This window comes from Chelonia mydas, chromosome 18 (assembly GCF_015237465.2).
Source record: "Chelonia mydas isolate rCheMyd1 chromosome 18, rCheMyd1.pri.v2, whole genome shotgun sequence".
Lineage (NCBI taxonomy): Eukaryota > Metazoa > Chordata > Testudines > Cheloniidae > Chelonia > Chelonia mydas.
The window spans coordinates 11,208,535-11,227,626 of record NC_051258.2 but is presented as its reverse complement, the minus strand read 5'-3'; the positions used below and the strand labels follow the sequence as shown (position 1 = coordinate 11,227,626).

At 51.4% G+C, this 19,092-nt stretch overlaps 1 protein-coding gene across 1 annotated transcript in view; it reads left to right on the top strand.

Moving 5' to 3' along the window:
* LOC102946605 (F-box only protein 6) overlaps positions 1–19,092 on the top strand; it is a 119,769-nt gene that overhangs the window by 80,533 nt on the left and 20,144 nt on the right. The window lies entirely within an intron of this gene.

The window sequence follows — 19,092 nt, the reverse complement described above, 5'->3', positions numbered from 1 at the left end:
TTTTGGATGAGACCTAAACCCTTGAGTCTGACCATATGTAGTTTTGCTAAGCTGGAGGGTGTTTGGTGGCTACCAACCAGTGTGTTTTTTGATCCTTGGGTGGTAATAAGCCTCACTGAAGCTGTGGGGGTGCTAGTCACCTGCATTCAGGTTAATTGATGGAGCAATTAAATGCCCCTTTGTTTAGAGAGAGCTGAAACAATAGAAGCCACTGCCCAAGGTTATGGACTGCATGGGAAAACCTGAGCAAGAATTAACTCAGGGAGAATAAGAAGGGTTTCCCTGGACTGATTACCGGCACAGGGGTTAGACCTGAGTGTGTAAGAAGCAAACAGCACCTGAAAAGGCCTGGGCAGCACTGGAGAGTGTGGCTGTGGGAAGAAGCCTAGAGGGAGAGAGCTTCTTTTGGACACAGGACTGGTTGGAACAGCAAGCTTGGATGTGTGAGCAAGGGCGCTGTTCCTGTTTTGTTCCTACTGTGTTCAGAGAAACAGGACTTTGTGTACATTCTTTGTCAATAAACAATATTGCATCAAGAATATACCTGCCTCAATGTATCCTCCTAATGGAAACAACACAGCAAGGCTCCGAATATTGGCTAACCGCTTGGGCCAAGGGACAAAATCATTAAAGAGCCCATGGCATTTTTCACAAGAGGTGGCGTGTTACCGTCAGTATCCTGGCCAAATTTCAACTCAGGTTGAACATCCTGTCCATTTAAACGACTCATGCAGTTTCAACTGGATACTTTATTTTTCTTCACGTCCTGTCTCAAACTTATAGAATCATAGACTATCAGGGTTGGAAGGGACCTCAGGAGGTCATCTAGTCCAACCCCCTGCTCAAAGTAGGACCAATCCCCAACTAAATCATCCCAGCCAGGGCTTTGTCAAGCCTGACCTTAAAAACCTCTAAGGAAGGAGATTCCACCACCTCCCTAGGCAATGCATTCCAGTGCTTCACTACCCTCCTAGTGAAAAAGTTTTTCCTAATATCCAACCTAAACCTCCCCCACTGCAACTTGAGACCATTACTCCTCGTTCTGTCATCTGCTACCACTGAGAACAGTCTAGATCCATTCTCTTTGGAACCCCCTTTCAGGTAGTTGAAAGCAACTACCAAATCCCCCCTCATTCTTCTCTTCTGCAGACTAAACAATCCCAGTTCCCTCAGCCTCTCCTCATAAGCCATGTGTTCCAGGCCCCTAGTCATTTTTGTTGCCCTCCGCTGGACTCTTTTTTTTTTTTCCAATTTTTCCACATCCTTCTTGTAGTGTGGGGCCCAAAACTGGACACCGTACTCCAGATGAGGCCTCACCAATGTTGAATAGAGGGGAACGATCACGTCCCTTGATCTGCTGGCAATGCCCCTACATGCTTTGTAGCCTCACATATGAGCAGCTCTTTTCACCTGGAACGAGCCAAGTGTGGGAAAGGAATGCTTGTGAGTGATATTTGAATTTTGCAACAACTTTATTTCACCTGTATCCACGCCCTTTAGCATTCAAATCCTGCAAAGGAGTTGACTCATAGGAACACATGGTGAAATGGAATTTTAAGCGAATGCTTCTGAATATTCACAGAATGCAAATGCCAAATTCATCATCGCAAATGATAGCACTGGAAACCAGGGATCCAAAGAGTTCCTCTGATCCAATCAAGGGTCTGGAAACCTACCAGCTGACCTGGATGTTCAATCAAATTGGCATGGATTTCATATATAAGAAAGCGCAGGCCAAGAATCCTTCATGGAAATTATTCAGCAAATAATTGTGAATAACAAAATTTGCACACACACACAAAAAAAACAAAACCCCAAACCCTGATTTTTGATGATTCACAAACAGGGGTAGAAGGCAAAATTAATTTAAATAAATGCATTTGTTCTGCATTTTTCTCCCAGCTCTCTCTCCACCCTAGAGGTGGCTGCAATTCCACAGCCTATGAAGTGATCTTGTTATATCCTTGCTGACTTCAAAGCAGTGTTGTGGGCTTCATGACTTCACTTATGCTTGTTGTGAGACTTACAGCATTTTGAGGTGCTGGGATGAAAGGTGTGTTAGCCGATGGCCAGGGATGTTTGGTGAGGTGCCAGCTATGCCCGTTTTATACCATCCGTGACTTTAACCGCTAGGATGCACTGTCCCTTCACGGCGGGCAGCCCGGGCTAGGCTGACGGATGCCCCAAGGTCCTAACCACCCGTGACTTTAACTGCTAGAGCTCAGAGCTCCTTCGCAGCGGGCAGTCAGGATTGACTGACAGGCGCCCCAAGAGTTTGCCCCGGGGAGGCGGCACAACTCAACGCTAGGCTCTTAGTACTCTCACCTAATGGCCAGGCTTTATAGCCAAAACGGCTGAGGTTCTTTAATTGTGTTGGCTGCTTTACAGTAAACCAGAGAAACAAGTCAGGCTTATGCACAAATGGTTACCAAAATTTATTAAACTAGATTTTAATCATGTGGTTACAAAATTGCTAGTGCCTACTTATTTAAATGTAGAGATGTTACACACACAAACAAGTTACAAAACTGAAGCCACAATCCCAAAGAAAGAAAACAAAGTATAGAGCTCTATTTCAAAATATGTGTACACTAAAGATAGGAGATCAGGTGTGGGTGCTTCTTACCCTCCTTGCGTCTCTCGATTCCAGCGGTGCCAAGCCAGGATCGGTCACTCAATTCCGCAGAAAGACAAATAAGGGACAAGGCTTAGGGACCCTCTTAGCTGCAGAAGCCTTGGGAGGCTGTCGCTTATCTGACCAGCAGACAGATAGTGAAAAGCACTCAAAAATCATGGTGCTGTAGGTCCCCTACTTATACCTCTGTACTCCTTTATTCTCTTTCTCCTTTCTTATGCCAAATTGGGGCTGGTCTGTCGGGGTGACGCCAGCTCTCGCAAGAGTAGTGCACACTTGCAAGGGAGAGAAACAATAAGTTTCGACTACCGGACATTCCTTTTATTAGGGTAAATATTTTCCCACCTAGGATGTTGGTGTGTGTGCATCATGCTATTTAGTAGGGGCTAAGAGCCATGTCTGTCACAGCGCCTCTGTCTGCTGTGAGCCTAATCGTTGTATATGTTCCCAGAGGCACATTGTAGCAGCACACCTGTGCTTCTCACAGCTTCAAAGGCTGTGCTGGAATTTATGTTGAGTGCCCTGTTTTGTTTTGTTTGTTTGGCTCCCGTGTGTTCCCAGCAATGCTGGTCTGAGAGGGGGGCTGGCTGTCTGGCTACAAGGTGTTAACGAAGTGCGTGGTGTTCGTCAGAAATAAACACCACGATGTTGTGACTCAGCTCAGTAAGTTCTTCCAGCCCTGGGCTCGTTTCAGAGCACTGTGATGGGGAAGGTGGTACTGGGGCAGGGAGGCAGAGGAGAGACTAGCAGATTGGCACAGAGTCACATGCTCTGTTCACACACCTGAACACACACCTGTTCATCCATTCCCCTCCATCTAGCTGAGTATGTATATCCCCCCCCCCCACACACTACTGTAATACCTGAGCATCCTCACAACAGTTCTGAGGCACACGAGTGCTATGATGCCCATTGTACAGAGGGCAACTGAGACAGAGAGAGACTAAATGACGTGCCCAAGGATACACCGGGAGTCGGTGGCAAAGCAGGGAATTGAACCCAGGTGTCCTGAGTCCTCAGCTAGCTCCCCTGGATCATCCTTCCACTCCCCCTGTCACTTCCTGCTGTGCCTTTCCTTTGCAGGAGGAAACTGAAGAAGGAAGGCGCCATGCATGCAGACAGGTGACGACGGCACTTGGGGATTAATTGGGAGAGGAGCGAAAGGCAGCAATGTAGCAGGATGGAAGGACCTTTGGACTCTGACCCATCAAATACCAGGATCCTGAGTCCCTCCTGGGGATGCATGTGCCTCTGGAGTGCTCTGAGCTGTAGTGACAGATGAAGCCCTCCCCCCCCCCCCACCCACTAGCCATCTCCTGGGTGCCGACCCCTCCTGCATGGGGCTGGCAGTGAGGGGAGGATACACAACCATCTCTGCATGCACCCATCTGGAATTCCCCTTACCTGGGTGAGTGGAGGAAGGACTTCCAGATACCTTCCTCCCCAAGTGAAAAGCAACCTCCAGCATGACCAGAGCTCTCCCTGAAGTTCTCTTCCCAAGACCCCTTGTGAGGCACTGAGACATGAGCCAAGGGACGTCTGTGGTGTCAAGCACCTACTCAGATACCAAACATCTGAGAGGGGATCGTATTTAGCTGGCCAGGACCAAGCCAGCAAGAGAAGAGCTCCCAAGCAGCATGGTCACGATTGTGATCAGTGCAGAGCAGCTGTCTGCAGAGCGAGGGCTGTGATGGGGCAGGTCTGGCTGCCTGGTGGGACTCCTCAAAGGCTGATGCACACTTCCTCTCCCACGAAGCAGTCAAATCCCTGGGGCGAGTGGCAGCAGAATCTCGCCCTCTGATTCCACGGGCTTTGTCAGCAAAACCCTTCAGTGTTTAGAGTCCCTCTGTCCCAAGCCCGCTCGGTGCATATGGCTCCAGCAGTAGAGTGAATGGTGGCAGCTGTCAGAACCTCCCTCTTATCAGGGGGCGGGGGCCGGTTCCCTCAATGCAGGAGGCAAAGGGGCAGAGAGACAAAGCAGGAGGGAGAGGAGGAATAAAGGGGGGTGGGCATAAAAACCAAGAACAAGGAAGGTAGAGAAAGAGTGGCAAGAAATCCAACAGGGAATCAGAGAGAGATGGAGGTGAAGAGAGAATGACGGGGGGGGGGGGGGGGAGATGAAGACTGAAAGGGCAGACTGAGAATGAGGAAATGAAAGGGTGATGGAGATTAGGGGACAGAGACTCAAGGTCTGGGGTCCCCTGGGAAACACATTTCTGTGTGGAAAGGGGGAAGTGGCACAGCATCCAGGAGGGGGGAAGTCTCCATAAGCTACTCCAGACCAGCTCCCCTAGTTCAGGAAGGTCTGTACCCCTTGCACCATGCCCTAGCTGGCAGGCTGGGAACAGCTCACCCACCTCCAGAGAGCTGGGCTCTCCACTGACATGAAGTAGAAGGGGCAAGTGATTCATCTCTGGCATTTGTAAAGCGCTACTCACCATAGCGGGGGTGGGCACAAGCCCATAAGGAAGCAGGGGAGGATCCATGCGCTCTGAGTCCTACACTAGTGAGCTCTTCCATTCCCAACTGAAATCCTAACAAGTGGGTCAGTCCAGGTGCCCTGATGTCCGTCGTCATCCTCCTGAACTTGGAATGGCCCAGCGCGGGGATCTAGCCTGGGGACGATTGCTGGACCCAGGATGCTGTCATGGAAGCGCAGAGGCATTCGGGCGCTCCAGGACACTTACCTATCCTGGACCTGAGGTCAGTCTTGAGAACCGAGTGGGATGGTCCAGCCGTTCTCCCTCGGAGCCCAGCACAGGTCTACATGTGCCTGTCGCTTCTCTTGGGCTACTCGACTGCCCTTTCTATTCCAGAGTGCCGTTTGGTGGGCCTGAGATCTGGAGTTTCCGGAAGAAGGGCGCCCAGCTGAATAGAGCTTTTCCTGGAAGCAGCAGCCGACAGGGCGTTGGTATTAATTTCTCCCATTAGCAACTGTACATTATTAATGATCCTCCTCTGACCCAGCGCTGGGCAAAGGGTTTCCGGTTCATTATTTACTAATCCCGTCAGAAGCTTTAAGTGCTTTATGAAAGGCTCCCTTTAGGAGCAGGAGAAGTTTCTCCCTCTGGAGCTTGACTACGAGAGTTGCTTGGCACCTGCAGTTGTATTACTTATTCCTCATAATGAGGCTGCTGGAATTGATTTACAAGAAAGGCAGTGAAAGGAAAAGGCCCCAGCCTTTAGGGAGCGTAGTGTGCTGGGTCTGCTGTGGCTAAGAGCAGCTTGGGTGGTCAACATGCTCATCTGGAGATCCACCATGTTGATTAGCTCGTGACTTGATTGACTGATACTGGATAGATTCAACTCAAAGGGGAAGGGAAGGAGGTAGTGTCCATAATAGCTGCAGAGAGCATGCTGGGAAAGGCACACATGAAAAAGAGTGGACATAGGCTGAAATGTTGGTGTCATCTGGCAGCCAGGGAGAAGATTGCTCTGGTTAATGTTGGTGAGACGGTCTATGTTCCTGATTAACTGAGGGTCAGGGGTCTTGGTATAAGAAACTCAGATTTTCGTGGTCAAAGCCCGGTGTTTCATGGAAATAGTGGGATTTGTGTCCTCCTTTTGGTTTCCTCCTTCGGTGTTGTTTCACATTCATGCAGTACAAAATCTGGATTCCCGTCTTACAGCATCTGCTTCCAGTACTCAGAATTTCTTGCAGGGCACCTTGGCATGGGCTAGCTACTCTGCCTGTTGTGAGCAAGGGTCTAACGCTTGGTTGTCTGTCCCAATGAAGTGGTTAAATCTGTACATGTGTACATGGACCCATGTGTGCAGGCAGTCATGGGCGTACACGCGTGCTGGCAGCAAAGTCAGTCTATTCTTTGACCTGGCCTTTCTCCTTCTCTCTTCCTCCTCCTTTCTACTTCCAGCCCCAATGGTTTGAGCAAACAGAGCCATTATGAACTGCTACCACCATTCTGTGGAGATTATTTTCTATTGGAGCTAATTGTCCTTATCTAGCGATTTGCAGACACACACATTTGGTAATTTTGCAAGGTGGGGATGTGATAGTCTGGAGCAGCTAATTGGTCTTCGTGGTCTCCAAGGCCAGCTTCAGACTCTTGATTACCTGTGTGGATGAGCCAGGTAATTACCGCTCTGCGTATTGAGGAAGGCAGGCCTTCCATAGGAATAAGCTGGGCTGCAGGGTTAATGAGTCAATTTGAAGGTGCTCTCCCAAGTCAGTAGAGAGGAATGAATCACAGAGCGTCAATTGCTCTGGAGGGGTCAGAACCTGAAAACCAGCAGTGTGGCCTAGTGGGGAGGGCACTGGGAGGCGGGTCAAGAGACCTGGTTGTATTCCCAGTCTGCTGTGTGATACTTTGCCTCTGTTTCCTCTCCCACTCTTTAGTCTGGTCTACCTAGTCTGAGAGCTCTGTGCTGCAGGAAATCTCTTACTATGCGTTCCTACAGCACCAGGCACAGTGGGACCCTGCCCTCCATCAGGCCCGTTTAGAAATACACACTATTACTAATATTAAATACTGCCAAATAAAATAAAGTGGACCTGAAATCCACACTGCTTCCTCTGCCACAAGAAAATGTTGGTGTGATTGCCGTGGTATAACAGGCTGAGCAAGCTCAGCTGGAATGGGTACGGTGTGGACAACAGGACATCCTAGTTATGAGGTCCAGGCTGTTAGCAGGATTTAAAGCTGCGTCGGTTGAAGACTAGGGTCAGAAGGGGCCTGATTCTCTGTGCTGCCTTGCACCTTTGTCTTGCTGTTTACACCTGTGCAAAATGGGTGTGAACCCCTCTCCCTTGTGGAGTGGAGAATTCTGGTGGGGGGAGCATCTTGCACCTGCTTTGCAGAGGTATATATATGGGCAAAATGTGTATCACATCCCCCCTCTACTGATGGGTCCGGTAGAGGATAATTACCTACTACTACTGCTAGCTAATGGAGTCGCTCCTTGAGCTCCAGGGGCAGAGATCTGTGCTGCGGCAGTGAGGACACGGGGGGGTTGTTACAGCTGCCAGCGTTACAGGGTAGTGGAGGATGGCACTCATGGAGTGTCCCCATGCTAGGGTGTTAGCGCTTTTCCTAGGCTGGGGGTGGGAATTGTATTCCAAGCACTGCATGTATTATTTTCTGTTTCTCTGAAGCTGTGGGTTTGACTGACTGAATAAGCTTTTAAGTCCCAATCTCCATAATTAAACAGGTAGAACGGAATCGATTCCGGTCGGTGTCATTAGAGATGGATGTTCCTCTTCCCGAGCTGTTGGCTGCAGGCAGAGCAGGATGTGAAGGGCCGGAACCAGGGGGCTGGCAAGTGGGTTAAAAAGGAATCTGTGTCGGAGGCAGGAGCTGGAAAGCAGACCTGCCGAGCGGCTTTCTGGCAGGTACCCAGCGATTTAATGATGTGGTTAACATCTCAATAGCAGGGTGGCGTGTTTGCGGAGGAGGGAGATGGCACCAGCCCGTCGGGATTGATGGAACTGGCAAGAGGTTAAATGTTTACAGGAGATTCATGCGTTCAAGAGACCCCGCCATCAGCATGGCCATAAACCTCAGAGACCCAGGGACACACCCAGGACTAGGCCCTGCAGTGCAACAGCAGCCATGCACCCCAGCTCTGCCTCTGCACCTCAATATTAGCCCAGCACCCTTAGACACTATCTGGAGTAACACACAATTCTGCCCTACACCCTAATGTTATCCCTGTACCAGGAGCCCTCCCCATATCTGACCCCTTCACATTGTAGCAAAATATTCTCCGATGCGAGCCCAGCCTCGCGCCCTGAATGCAAGGTGGCAGAGGTGACTATCGGTGAAAGGCTGATAGCATCCCTGGGAGCAGGGCTAGCCTTGTCAAACCCTAGTGATGGCTTGGGGGCTGGCTTGGCAACTCATGTGCCAGGCCAACTCCCCCTTTTACTGGGATGGCAACAGTCCTGACATAGACGACCTGAGAAAAATCAGAAATTCAGAGCCTACCTTCTCCATCTGTAACAAACAGCTTTATCTCCCCCGTGGTCACAAACTCAAATGCCTTCCTCTTCATTGTATGGCAGTTGGGCCAACTTTGCCTTTCTTCAGGGCCATACATGTGCCACAGATGGTGGGGGGAATGGACTGTACAAAGTCTTGTTTAGCATGGGCTGGTTGGTTAGGAAGGATGGTCTAGTGGGAAGGGCACTGTCCTAGGGCTTCATAGATCAGGGTTCAATTCCTGGCTCAGCCACAGACTTCCTGTGTGACCTTAGGCAAGTCACTTAATCTACCCTGTGCTCTGACCTCCATCTGTGAACTGGGGTAACACCAAGGGCACCCCCAGCAACTTTTCACCGGGTATGCACAGCTACACTCACCATGTAATGGCGGATTGGCTCCTGTCCCATGGGGCTGGGCCTGCAATCCTGCTCTGGACGTTTGTGACCTGGGGCATGGGGCCACTGGGCCAAATTTCAGTGGCATTGTGACCTAGCATACAGGATCCTAGCGCCACTCAGGTCTGACCTGGCACTGGGTTGTAACGGCAGTCACTGAAATTTGGCCCTGCAGCCCTCTCCATCACGACAGAGGGGCCGCGGGGCTAAACCTGAGTGGCATTGTGACCCTGCGTGCTGGGTTGTGATGCCACTCAGTTTGAGGGTCCTCTCAAATGGGGGTGCTGGGGCAAACTGCCTCTTTAGCCCCCACTCTGGGCAGCCCTGCCCTCAAATCGGTGCCCCTCCCATGGTACATACCATTAGTGACGTGCATACAGCTGCTGGCGCCCCGGGGAATACTTCTCCACCTGGCAGGGAGGAGCTTGCGAGGCTAAATCCACTGACAATTGTGAAGCACTCAGATACTCTGGTTATGAGCGACGTACAAATACCAACCAATCAAGGCAGGCGAGACAAACGCTCTACTGAGAGCATCATTCCCCACAACTCACTAGGGGCCTGTCATGTGAAGTCTGGGCATGCTCAGCACTGATGTTGCTAATTATCCTAGGTGGTGGTAGCTTTAAAGCTCTTGTGTCTACCTGTGTGAGAATCCCTGAGGCCACAATTAGTGCTGTAAAAGTGCATTGTCCTTAGTCCTGGAGACTCACAGGCAAGAAGGAAATTTCATATATTGGTGAAATTCCCCCTGCATAACCATGGGAGGCTGGCTGAGCCAAAGCCTATTAAATTGAATGGAAGACTTTCCTTGTTGGCTTCAGTTGGCTTTGGCTCAAGCCCGAAGTGGGCAGAATTAAGGTGAAATTCAGCACTTTCACACCCTGCCTTGCCTGGCTTTGCAAGGGTTGGTTTTTATTTATCAACTCCAGCCGCCTCATATCGATTTTTACCCTCCTGTATACTCTCTGCCACTTTAATAAAACGTGACCTAACGTGGGCACAGCATAAAATCTGTGGGCTGTATCCGGCTTTTTGTCTGCCCTATGACCAGCCCGGGCTCCACTGAGCCAGGATCATAGCCGGCATGCAGGCGGGTGTGATGTGTTTGTGTGCACTTCTGCACAGCACTGGCCTTGCACCACTGCTTTTTAAAAGTTGCTGGGAGACCAAACTCAATTTTATCTAACTCGGCTGAATCTGCAGTGCAGAATTCGGGGCGTTAGCAGAAAGGACGGTAGGGGTTTTTTATTATTATTATTTTCAAGGGTTTTTTTTATTTATTTTTACAAGGAAATAATTCATTTTTCTGCTGTTTGAAGAAGGCAGTAATTGATCTAGGGCTTTGCCGCTTGCCTCCCAGAACGGTTTCATTCTTAATGTAGGAATAAAACTCTGTTAGGTCAAATACACGGCAATAAATACAAGAAGCACATTAGCTTTAATATATTGGATTATTCCACTTGGTGGTGACGAAAAAACCAAGATCTAATTCCCCCGGCAACGCAAGCAAAGAAAATCACTTTCCCTGTCCATTTTTCACCTCCTAAGTCATTTTTGTCTGTCAGTGCGAGCGCTGCGGGCCTCAGATGGGCTCCATTTTTTTATTTTGAACCGGTGTGAAAGAGAGAAGTATTTCCTCTAACGCCAACTAAATCGGCCACAAATTCACTCAGCGCCTTTTATTTCTGGCGGTTATGGATTCCCTCTCTGGCAAGGCACTCGGTGCTGTCAACGCAGCGGGAGCGGTGATGAACTGAACAAGGTGTTTGCTTGGCTACTGCAGTCAGGCGTGGGAGAGTGACTCAGAGCTGGGCGTTCTCCTCCCGACCCCCAGTGCCTGCTGGGACTCCAATGCCAGAGCACCTCTTCTAGAGCAATTTGCAAATGTGTCATCCCATGCCCCTGGCTTCGATCTGGTGCCACGGTGCTCCAGGGCCATCAGCTTCCACTGGAGGCCGCCATCCTGTGCCGCCATTTGCATTGCCGTAGTCTCTCTCTACGTGCTGTCTGCTTCCATCACACGTTACGTTCTTCCATTGTCTCCCATGACATGCCGTGGTCTTCCACTGCCAGTGTCTTTCATCAAATCTCACGGTCTCTGCTGACTCTTATGGCATGGTTTTCAGTGATATCTCAGGGAAGCAGTGGTTTCCATTCCATCTTTTACAGTCCCAGAGGACCTGCTCCCCTATTTCCCATCAGTTACCTGGTAACACGACAGGAGAGGGTGCAGGAAAGCCAAAGAGGCCAGGCTGGAACCTTCTCGTTACATCCCGCCATCTTTGCACGGCGGGTGAGAAACCTCCCTCCCTCCTGTTCCATTTGCACAACCCCTGATGGCGAGGACACCTGGAAAGCTGCCGGGGGGGGGTGCATGGCTAAATGCTTCTTCGCCTTAAATTCCTCCGTCCTGCCAGAGTTATCGCGACACCAAAGCAGGCCACCTCCACCTGGTCCCTCTCTGCCTGTATTTGTCTAAGATCAGACTCCACAGACATCCTGCTGGCAATTAATTGGCTTTTGTTCAGCAAGAGTGAACAAGATCTCATCTTAATCTTCTTCATTATTTCTCCTTGTACAGCAGAGTCAACACAAGATTAGGTTTAATTTACAAAAAAAAAAAAAAAAAAAAAAAAAGCCAAGTCATTACTCATCTCTGGATCGGGATGTTATCTGCTTCGCTTTGCAATACTCGGCATGGCAGTGTGAACAAGAGGAGCTGTTAGTGGCTGCAGGACCCTGGGGGGATTCCACTCACGTGGCTCTGAGATTTCCCTCCCAGCCCCCTTGGGAAGCTCCAGCTTCCGGGGGAGAATAATCTGTTTCTCAGAGACAGGAGGCTCAGCACAGCAGAGACATTCCGCTCTGATCTCCTGGGTCTGCTGGGGATGGAGAGCCCTGGGGATGGAGCGTTGGAAGGCAAGAAAATGAGTTGGCAGACTCTGCCTACCTGGTAAAGGATCCCCAGGGATATGCCCTGCATTCTGCTGCATTGCCTCATCGCAGCGCGGGCAGGGCTGGCTTCCACTAAACAGCCCCTCCAATGTGCCTCCCTCTGCCCTGGGCTAGAGAAGCTCCCTTAGGGGTGAGAGGTGAGTTCCGTCTTTGCCCTCCCAAGCTGATGTCCCCCGTTGGGTGATGGGGTTTAGGATGTGGGCGCCTGCCCACAGGGCCAAGTGGCCCTGGAAAAAAAAAAAATCTCCAAATGTAGGCAGGTCTGGTTTGGTTCAAGGCAACTCAAAGCAGGGGAGACGCCACTGATTCCTGACAGGACAGCCTCATGCTGTCTGGAGTGGTCCTGTCGCAAGGGATCCAAAGGGGTGGGAGGTTGGCTTCAGAAGTCAAGGAGTTTTTGGGGTGTGTGCACGCATGCCAGGGGGACAGCTGTAGAGATTTTTGTGTGTGTGTGTGTGTGTACGCGCGCACACTCTCTCTGTCTCACAACCAGTCTGCTTCAGGCCCCAGCGCAGCAGAGATCTGGCATGACAAGCATGTCTCTTCCCCCCCGGTGGCCCGCCCGACAATGTTGCGTGCATCTCCATGGAGCACAGCTCCCAAGTGCTACCTGGGAAAGTGTCTCATTACCAAAACCCACTTATCTCCACTGCGGGATCACTGAGCTTCTCCCCTACACTGTGATTGAACACGTCCCCAGCTTCCTGTCAGCCTGGCCCAGCACTCTCTTGCACTGATTTCTTCGTGGCCCTCCCTTTCTGTCGTCCCCTCAAGAGTGACAGGTGACTTTCCTGTTTAATGGGTCTTTTATTCCCGCAAGCAAAGCAGCAGTGACTGGATAACTTTGGGCTCCTCAAACGATGCAAAGGAGGTTCTCCAAGGGCACGTGTCCTGTATCCAGGACTCGGGCTTCAGCATGCATTTGCCCCCGGCAGGCTTCTCACCGATAGGCCAGGCCCAGCGCGACTGGCTGCAGGGGGGCGGGATGTGAGTGAGTTTTGCAGTTGAACTCAGCCAGCAGCGTGCGTCTCTCTCTCTCTCATGTTAGCTAAGCTCCCTTTTGCACCCGTCCTGCTGAGCAGAGATGAGCAGACAGATGATTTTTCAGTTCAGGGCGTGAAATGAAAAATCACATCAAATCTACAGAGTTGCCAGGGCTGGGTTTTTTTCTCCCCAAAATAGAAAACTACAAAATGTTGTCCTGGGTCAAAAGGAATATTTTGTTTCAGCCAAAAGTTGTGTGTATTTGGGGGTCACATAGGTTTGGGCTGCTTTTTGCCCTTTTAAAAAAATAAATAAATCTAACAAAATGTCCGAATGACATTTGCTTTGAAACAGGACGTTGTTTCAAAATGAAAAGGTGAAACGTTTTGTTTCCACAAGGTCCAAAGGAAACATTTCAACTCCTTTAGGCGACGAAAAACAACCTGGGGGTGGTGAAACTGTTGGCTGAATTCCACCCACCTTTGCAAATGGTTGGTCGACCCCAAACTGCCCTTTTCAGGGAATAAACTATTTGTCTGAGTGCCCCAGAAAACCATCCGTTCCTGTAGCATTAGCATAGCTACTCGGAGCCACTCCTCCGTCAGGCCCCAAGACAGCTAGTCTAAAGGGCCTGCATTGGCAGGCAATAAAGCATCCACTTGCCTCTCCCCCCAGCACCCTGAGCCTTAGCGTACACCCGAGTCCGTGTCTCCCTCCTGCACAGCCAGGACCTTTGGGTTGAAGCGCAATATCAAACAAGTGCAATCCATGTCCTGGTGAGTGTGTGGTCAGACTGGTGCTGCTAACCTCTGAGTCTGGGCTCCACGCAGATCCCTATGGCAATCAGCGGATGCCTCAGCTCGTGATGCAATCGCAAACCAGCTTAGCGCTCGCACATCCAGGATCGAGAGGGACCTCTGTGGGTCCCGAGCAGACTGCTCAAAGGCACTGAGAAGAAACCCAAAGGCATGTGTCCTGCAGGCGCCGTCTGTCAAAAAGGGCATGTATAGAAATGAAGATGGCACCATAGGCTGATCAGTCTCCCACTGACAGGTACAATCCAGAGAAAGACACAGACAGGCCACTGCCAGCTGTGACTTTTGCCAACTCATAAGCAGGGTCACAGGTCAGTACTTTGAGTAGGGACCTCTAGGGAAAAGCCGGGTGCTGCAGAAGTAATGCTGGTGGTTGAGTAGACCATACTTTTATTCCTGCGTGGTATCAAACCAATGCCAGAGCATAGCGCACGAGGGTGCCGTGCTGCTGGGGATTCCTTGAGTTGAGTGTCTTGACCTGTGGTCAACCACGCTCTCGTTGCTCTGTTTTTGGAAGAGTGAGATGTTAGCCAGGACACAGAGATTCAGTTCTGGCTGGGTTAACTATGTCATTAAACTTGCCCTGTAATTTGAACTAAATGTAATATAGTCTTTCCCTTCCTATGCTAAACAGCTGTGTGGTGATGAAGTGTTCCACCCCAGAGATAGCTGCATTCATGAACAGGGAAAGCAAGATTGCCCTTCGGTTAGCAAAGAGCTTTGGGATTCCTTTGGCTGAAATGTGCCATGGAAATGGAGACTGAATATTCCTTTAAAATTAGGATGTGCAGAAGAAAAGGAAATTGCTGAGGCCAAGCTACGTCTGGGGGGAGATCAGCTTCAGGAATTGGAAACCAGAATCAAAATACAGCATCAAATTTAAAACCTCTTCAATTATTCCAGATACTTTGCACTGCAGTGTTAACAGCTCCCAAGGAAAGAGTCCGGAAAACCGGAGAGCTAGAGTCCTGCTTCACTGAAGCTACAGCCAGAGTGCCCCCTGCTGGCACTGGTGCATTATAACGACCTCTGCCTGCAGCTGTTAACACACCGCCAAACTGGGAGTCTGGAGAAAATGGCGAGAGCTCGGCTGAAATCTTGGCACTGTTGAAGTCCCTGGGAGTTTTGCCTTTGATTTCAGTGGGGCCGGGATCTCATCCCCCCCCAGCTTTGGAGAAATGCAGGGATTAAAACCCCCCAGCACTCCAGCCATCAAGGGCATGGAAATAATAATAATGCCTTTATACAGCTCCTTTCCTGGGATTCTTAAAGCACTCCACAAAGGTGGGAAAGCATCATTAGCCTCACTTCACAAATGGGGAAACTGAGGCACGGAGCAGGGAAAGTGACTTGCCTAGTATCTGAAGGAAAATCTGGGGCAGGGCTAGGGACAGAATCTGGGTCTCTTGACTCCCAGTACCCTGCTCTAACCAGCAGGCTACACTGCCCCCTTAAATGTCTTCATGATAGATCCCCAGAAAGGACAGCAGGGGATGGACATGTCAGGGATAGGGTGCGGAGGTAGGGGTAACTTGGCATCAGAGCGGAAGCATATCCTGGCTACCTGGGTGTGCTGATGCCCAGCTCCCTGCCGCTGCCTCAGAAAGCCACTTCATTTAAAGGGAATCAAGCTCCTCAGGAAACTGACTGAAGCAGCTGAGTTAGAGAAACACCAGATCGATTTTCCCCCCTCCTCCTCCTGTTTCTCCGTCCCCCGCCCAATCCTGAATCCAGGCAGGGGAGCAAACTCCTCCATCTGGCCACAGAACGCCCCTGTGGCTAATAATAGCTGCTTCATGTAGAAAATTCAATTAGGCCCAACAAAGAGACGAATGTTAGTGCTTCCTCGGCAGGCCCCATCCGGCTCTGTTCTGTTCCTCCGCAAGTGGCTAACTGGAGGGGCTATCATGAAAGAACCCTTTCAGTTCTTGTGGCATTTATAGCTAGGGCTGGCTGGAGAGGGCTTTTCAGAAAGGAAACCTGAGTGGGGCTCTAGCCTGGTGATTGGCCATTGTGTGCTTCGGATGCCACGTACGAGATGGGACACCAGCTGTTGTAGATGGCTAGGGGTTGAATACAGGCTGTGTCTAGCGCTTTTCTCCTGGCATCTCCCGGAGCTGTCGGCAGGTTTGTTAAAGATTGACTTTCTTGCCAGAGAAAGCAGGGTGTTAGTGCCGGTTTCCTGGCCACGTTTGGGTAACTGTTGTTCTGCTTTCATAAAACCACCCCCTCATTCATCCACTTCTGCTGCAGGTTCCGACTAGAGACAGCAGACTTCGCCATTTCCTGACATGGTTGCTGAGGGCTTGTTCGATTGCAGCCACGGTACACCCCAGAGGTGGCTGCAGTGTAATTTGGGGGGGGTCAAAGGCACTGTGTAAGTGTGAGCTGCCATTACTCTCCTGGCTGCTCTTGGCCCTGGTACAGGCAGGTGCTTCACTCCTCCAGTCCCGATTTAAAAGTAGGTCTGTTCCAGAATGGCAGATGGTGGCATGTAATCGAGCCTGGGGAGGAAGACTTTGGTGTTTCTAAGAGCTGATGTTCCAGTAATGACAGGGTTTTGTATTTGTTTTACTGGGGGGGTGAGTTTGTTTAAGGGGAAAAAAGCAGAAGACCGAAAGAAAGAACAACAAAAGTAAAACTGAGACGTCTTTAACACAATCACCTCAATTTAGGCATCCTTAGTAGACACGTCCTTAAGTGAGGGGCCTTTAATCCAGCCATCCTTAATGTGTATGTCCTTAACTGAAGCATCCTTAGCCCTTCCATTTGGAATCATCCTCCCATTTATTCAGTGGTGAAGGTGGGAGGGAATTGCTGGAGGGGTCGCGTTGGTTTCTTGGGAGGCAGGGGCACAGTGTAGCAGCTGGGGGTGGGGGAGGTTCTTGGACCACGGAAGCGGGGAAGCTGAAGCAGCAGTAGGTAGAGTGGGAGAGGTGGGCAGTGGAAGTGGGCAGGCACCAAAGGATCCAGCTGAGAGGAACCCAAGGAGGATGTATGCTGGCTGCCACGGCACCAGCTGGTTGAGGGGAGTAACTGCCATTGGATAAGCGCTTGGGGTGAGAAGGAACTTCATCAGAGCTGACTCTGCTGCAGGCATTGGGTAAGGCAGTGTGGTTGAGTTGATAGGGCACTGGACTGGGACTCAGGACACCTGGGTTCCATTTCCAGCTGGGCCACTGACCTCCAGGGTGACCTTGGGGAAGTCATGTGTCTGGGCCTCAGTTTCTTCTTCTGTAAAATGGGGAAAATGGGCTTTGTAACGTGCTTTGAGATCTGCTGATGGAAAGTGCTATTGTAAGCTCTTTGGGGGCAGGGCCTGTCTTTTTGTGCTGTATTTGTATAACACTTTGCACCGTGGGGCCTTGGTCCATGACGGGGGGGGGAGCTAGGCACTATGGTAATACAAGTAATAAGTAAAAGCTAGGTGGTGCTGCTATTTACAGAAAGGGCAGGAAACCCTTTGGTCACTGAAGCTGTCCGTGGCTCAGCACTTCAATGGCACAGTGATGTTCAAGGGGGAGGGCCCTTCTGCTTCTTTGTCATGGGTGCATTAACTCCCAGTGGGTCCCAAGTATGACACCGATGGTGGTGTGTTAGCCCCAGGAATTACACTGAAGCCTGTTACATGGGGCAGCCCAAGGATCCAGCCATGCTCAGTTGGCCTAGTAGATGTGCGTTGTGAACTGGGGGACAGTTGGATCTCTGAAGAGAGGGGTTGGGGGGGGGGGTCCTTGGGGCAGATTTCATTGTTGGCTGCAGGAGGCAGGTATGTGGGGCTGGCTGCAAAGCAGGGTGCTGGAACACTTTTTAGAGTGGGGGTGCTGCACCCCACCCTTAGCCTTGTCTGTGCCCACCCCCCCACCACCGCACCTAGAGCTGGGGCCAAGAACAGGGCCGTGGCTCTGGGAGGGGGGATGTGGACAGGAGTAAGGGGGCCACGGCTGGGGCCATGGGCGGAGCCCTGGGCACGGGGCTGGCATCTGGGAGCCCGCATGCAGGGCTGGGAGCAGAGCCCCCAGTTGCAGGGCCAGCAGCCGGAGCCCCACATAAAACCTGGGAATGCTGCAGCCCCGCCCTGCACCCCTGGTCCCTGCACCTGTGCTGCAAAGGGGGGCAGATGCAAAGCATTTAGACCAGACAAAGGGACAGGATTTTCAAAAGTGCCTAAGGCCATGTTGACACCCCCAGTGGCACTGCTCCGGGGAAGAGTGGACGCTCCTCTATCGACAGGAGGGTTTTTTCCGCTGATGCAGTTACCCACCTCGCCGAGAGATGGGAGCTGGGTCACTGGAAGATTTCTTCCATCGGCCTCGCCGCGTCTGTGCCGGGGCTCAGGTTGGCGTCACTCCCTCAGGCAGGGCGTGAAGTTGTTCACGGCCCTGAGCGATGAAGCTAGGTTGACCTAATTTTTCAGTATAGACCAGGCCTAAGGGAGTCAGGCACCCAACTTCCATTGCCTTCCCAGGGGAGTTAGGGGCCTAACTGGCAGAGGTGCTTTTGTACCCCCCGCCCAGCAGCCTGGCCCTGGCAGACTGACGGGTGAGTTGCTGTCCTTACCCTCCAAACCCGGATGCGTGGCGTGAGCGGCTAGAAGGACACTGGAGAGCAGCGGGGGGGCTGCTTTCAGGCGTTGGGGCGAGCGCAGAAAATCCACATCGGGGACCTGCTGTGGTACCACAGAGCCATCTGCTGGGCACAGGAGATGCCAGCCAGCCACCGTTATGGAAGGTGGGACCCTTCCGCTAATCCTTGTCCCTCAGAGCAGGAAAGCCTGGGCCTTTGTCTGAGCTCTTACACCAGGTGTAAATCAGGAGTGGCTCCTCTGTCTTCAGTGGAGTGACACAGAAGTCAAGCTGGTGAGAGGGGGAAATCCAGCCCCCTGTCTAAAGGCGGCAGGGGGCTCTGGAGTGCAGGCATAAAGAATAGGCAGGACCCCACTGGGACCAGAGTCACCCCCACCCTCGGGTACAGGCCCAGGGCAGGCATGGTGGTAGCACGAGAATCCCCCCGGAGTACGGGTCAGGGGTGTTTCCGGGAACTCCCTCTGGAAATGGGCGGGAGTCGTCCCCAGCCAGGCTCTCCAAGCACAGGGCCGCTCCTCCTTTGCCCAAGGATCCTGTTTACCCTGTTGTTCCCCACAGGGCCAGGCTGAGCCACTGGGCCTCCCTCAACCTCCCCGAGGGCTCCTGCTGGCCCATCCACAGGGACTCTTGGACCTCAGGACTTCGCTTCTGTAGACATGCACCGTCAGCCAGTGGAGCGGTGGGGACACCCGCTGCCTGAGGAGGTGAATGTGAAGCCTGCCCATGTAACGTGGGGTGGGACCACAGGAACCAGCTCAGGTGCAAGGGCTTGTATCGTGG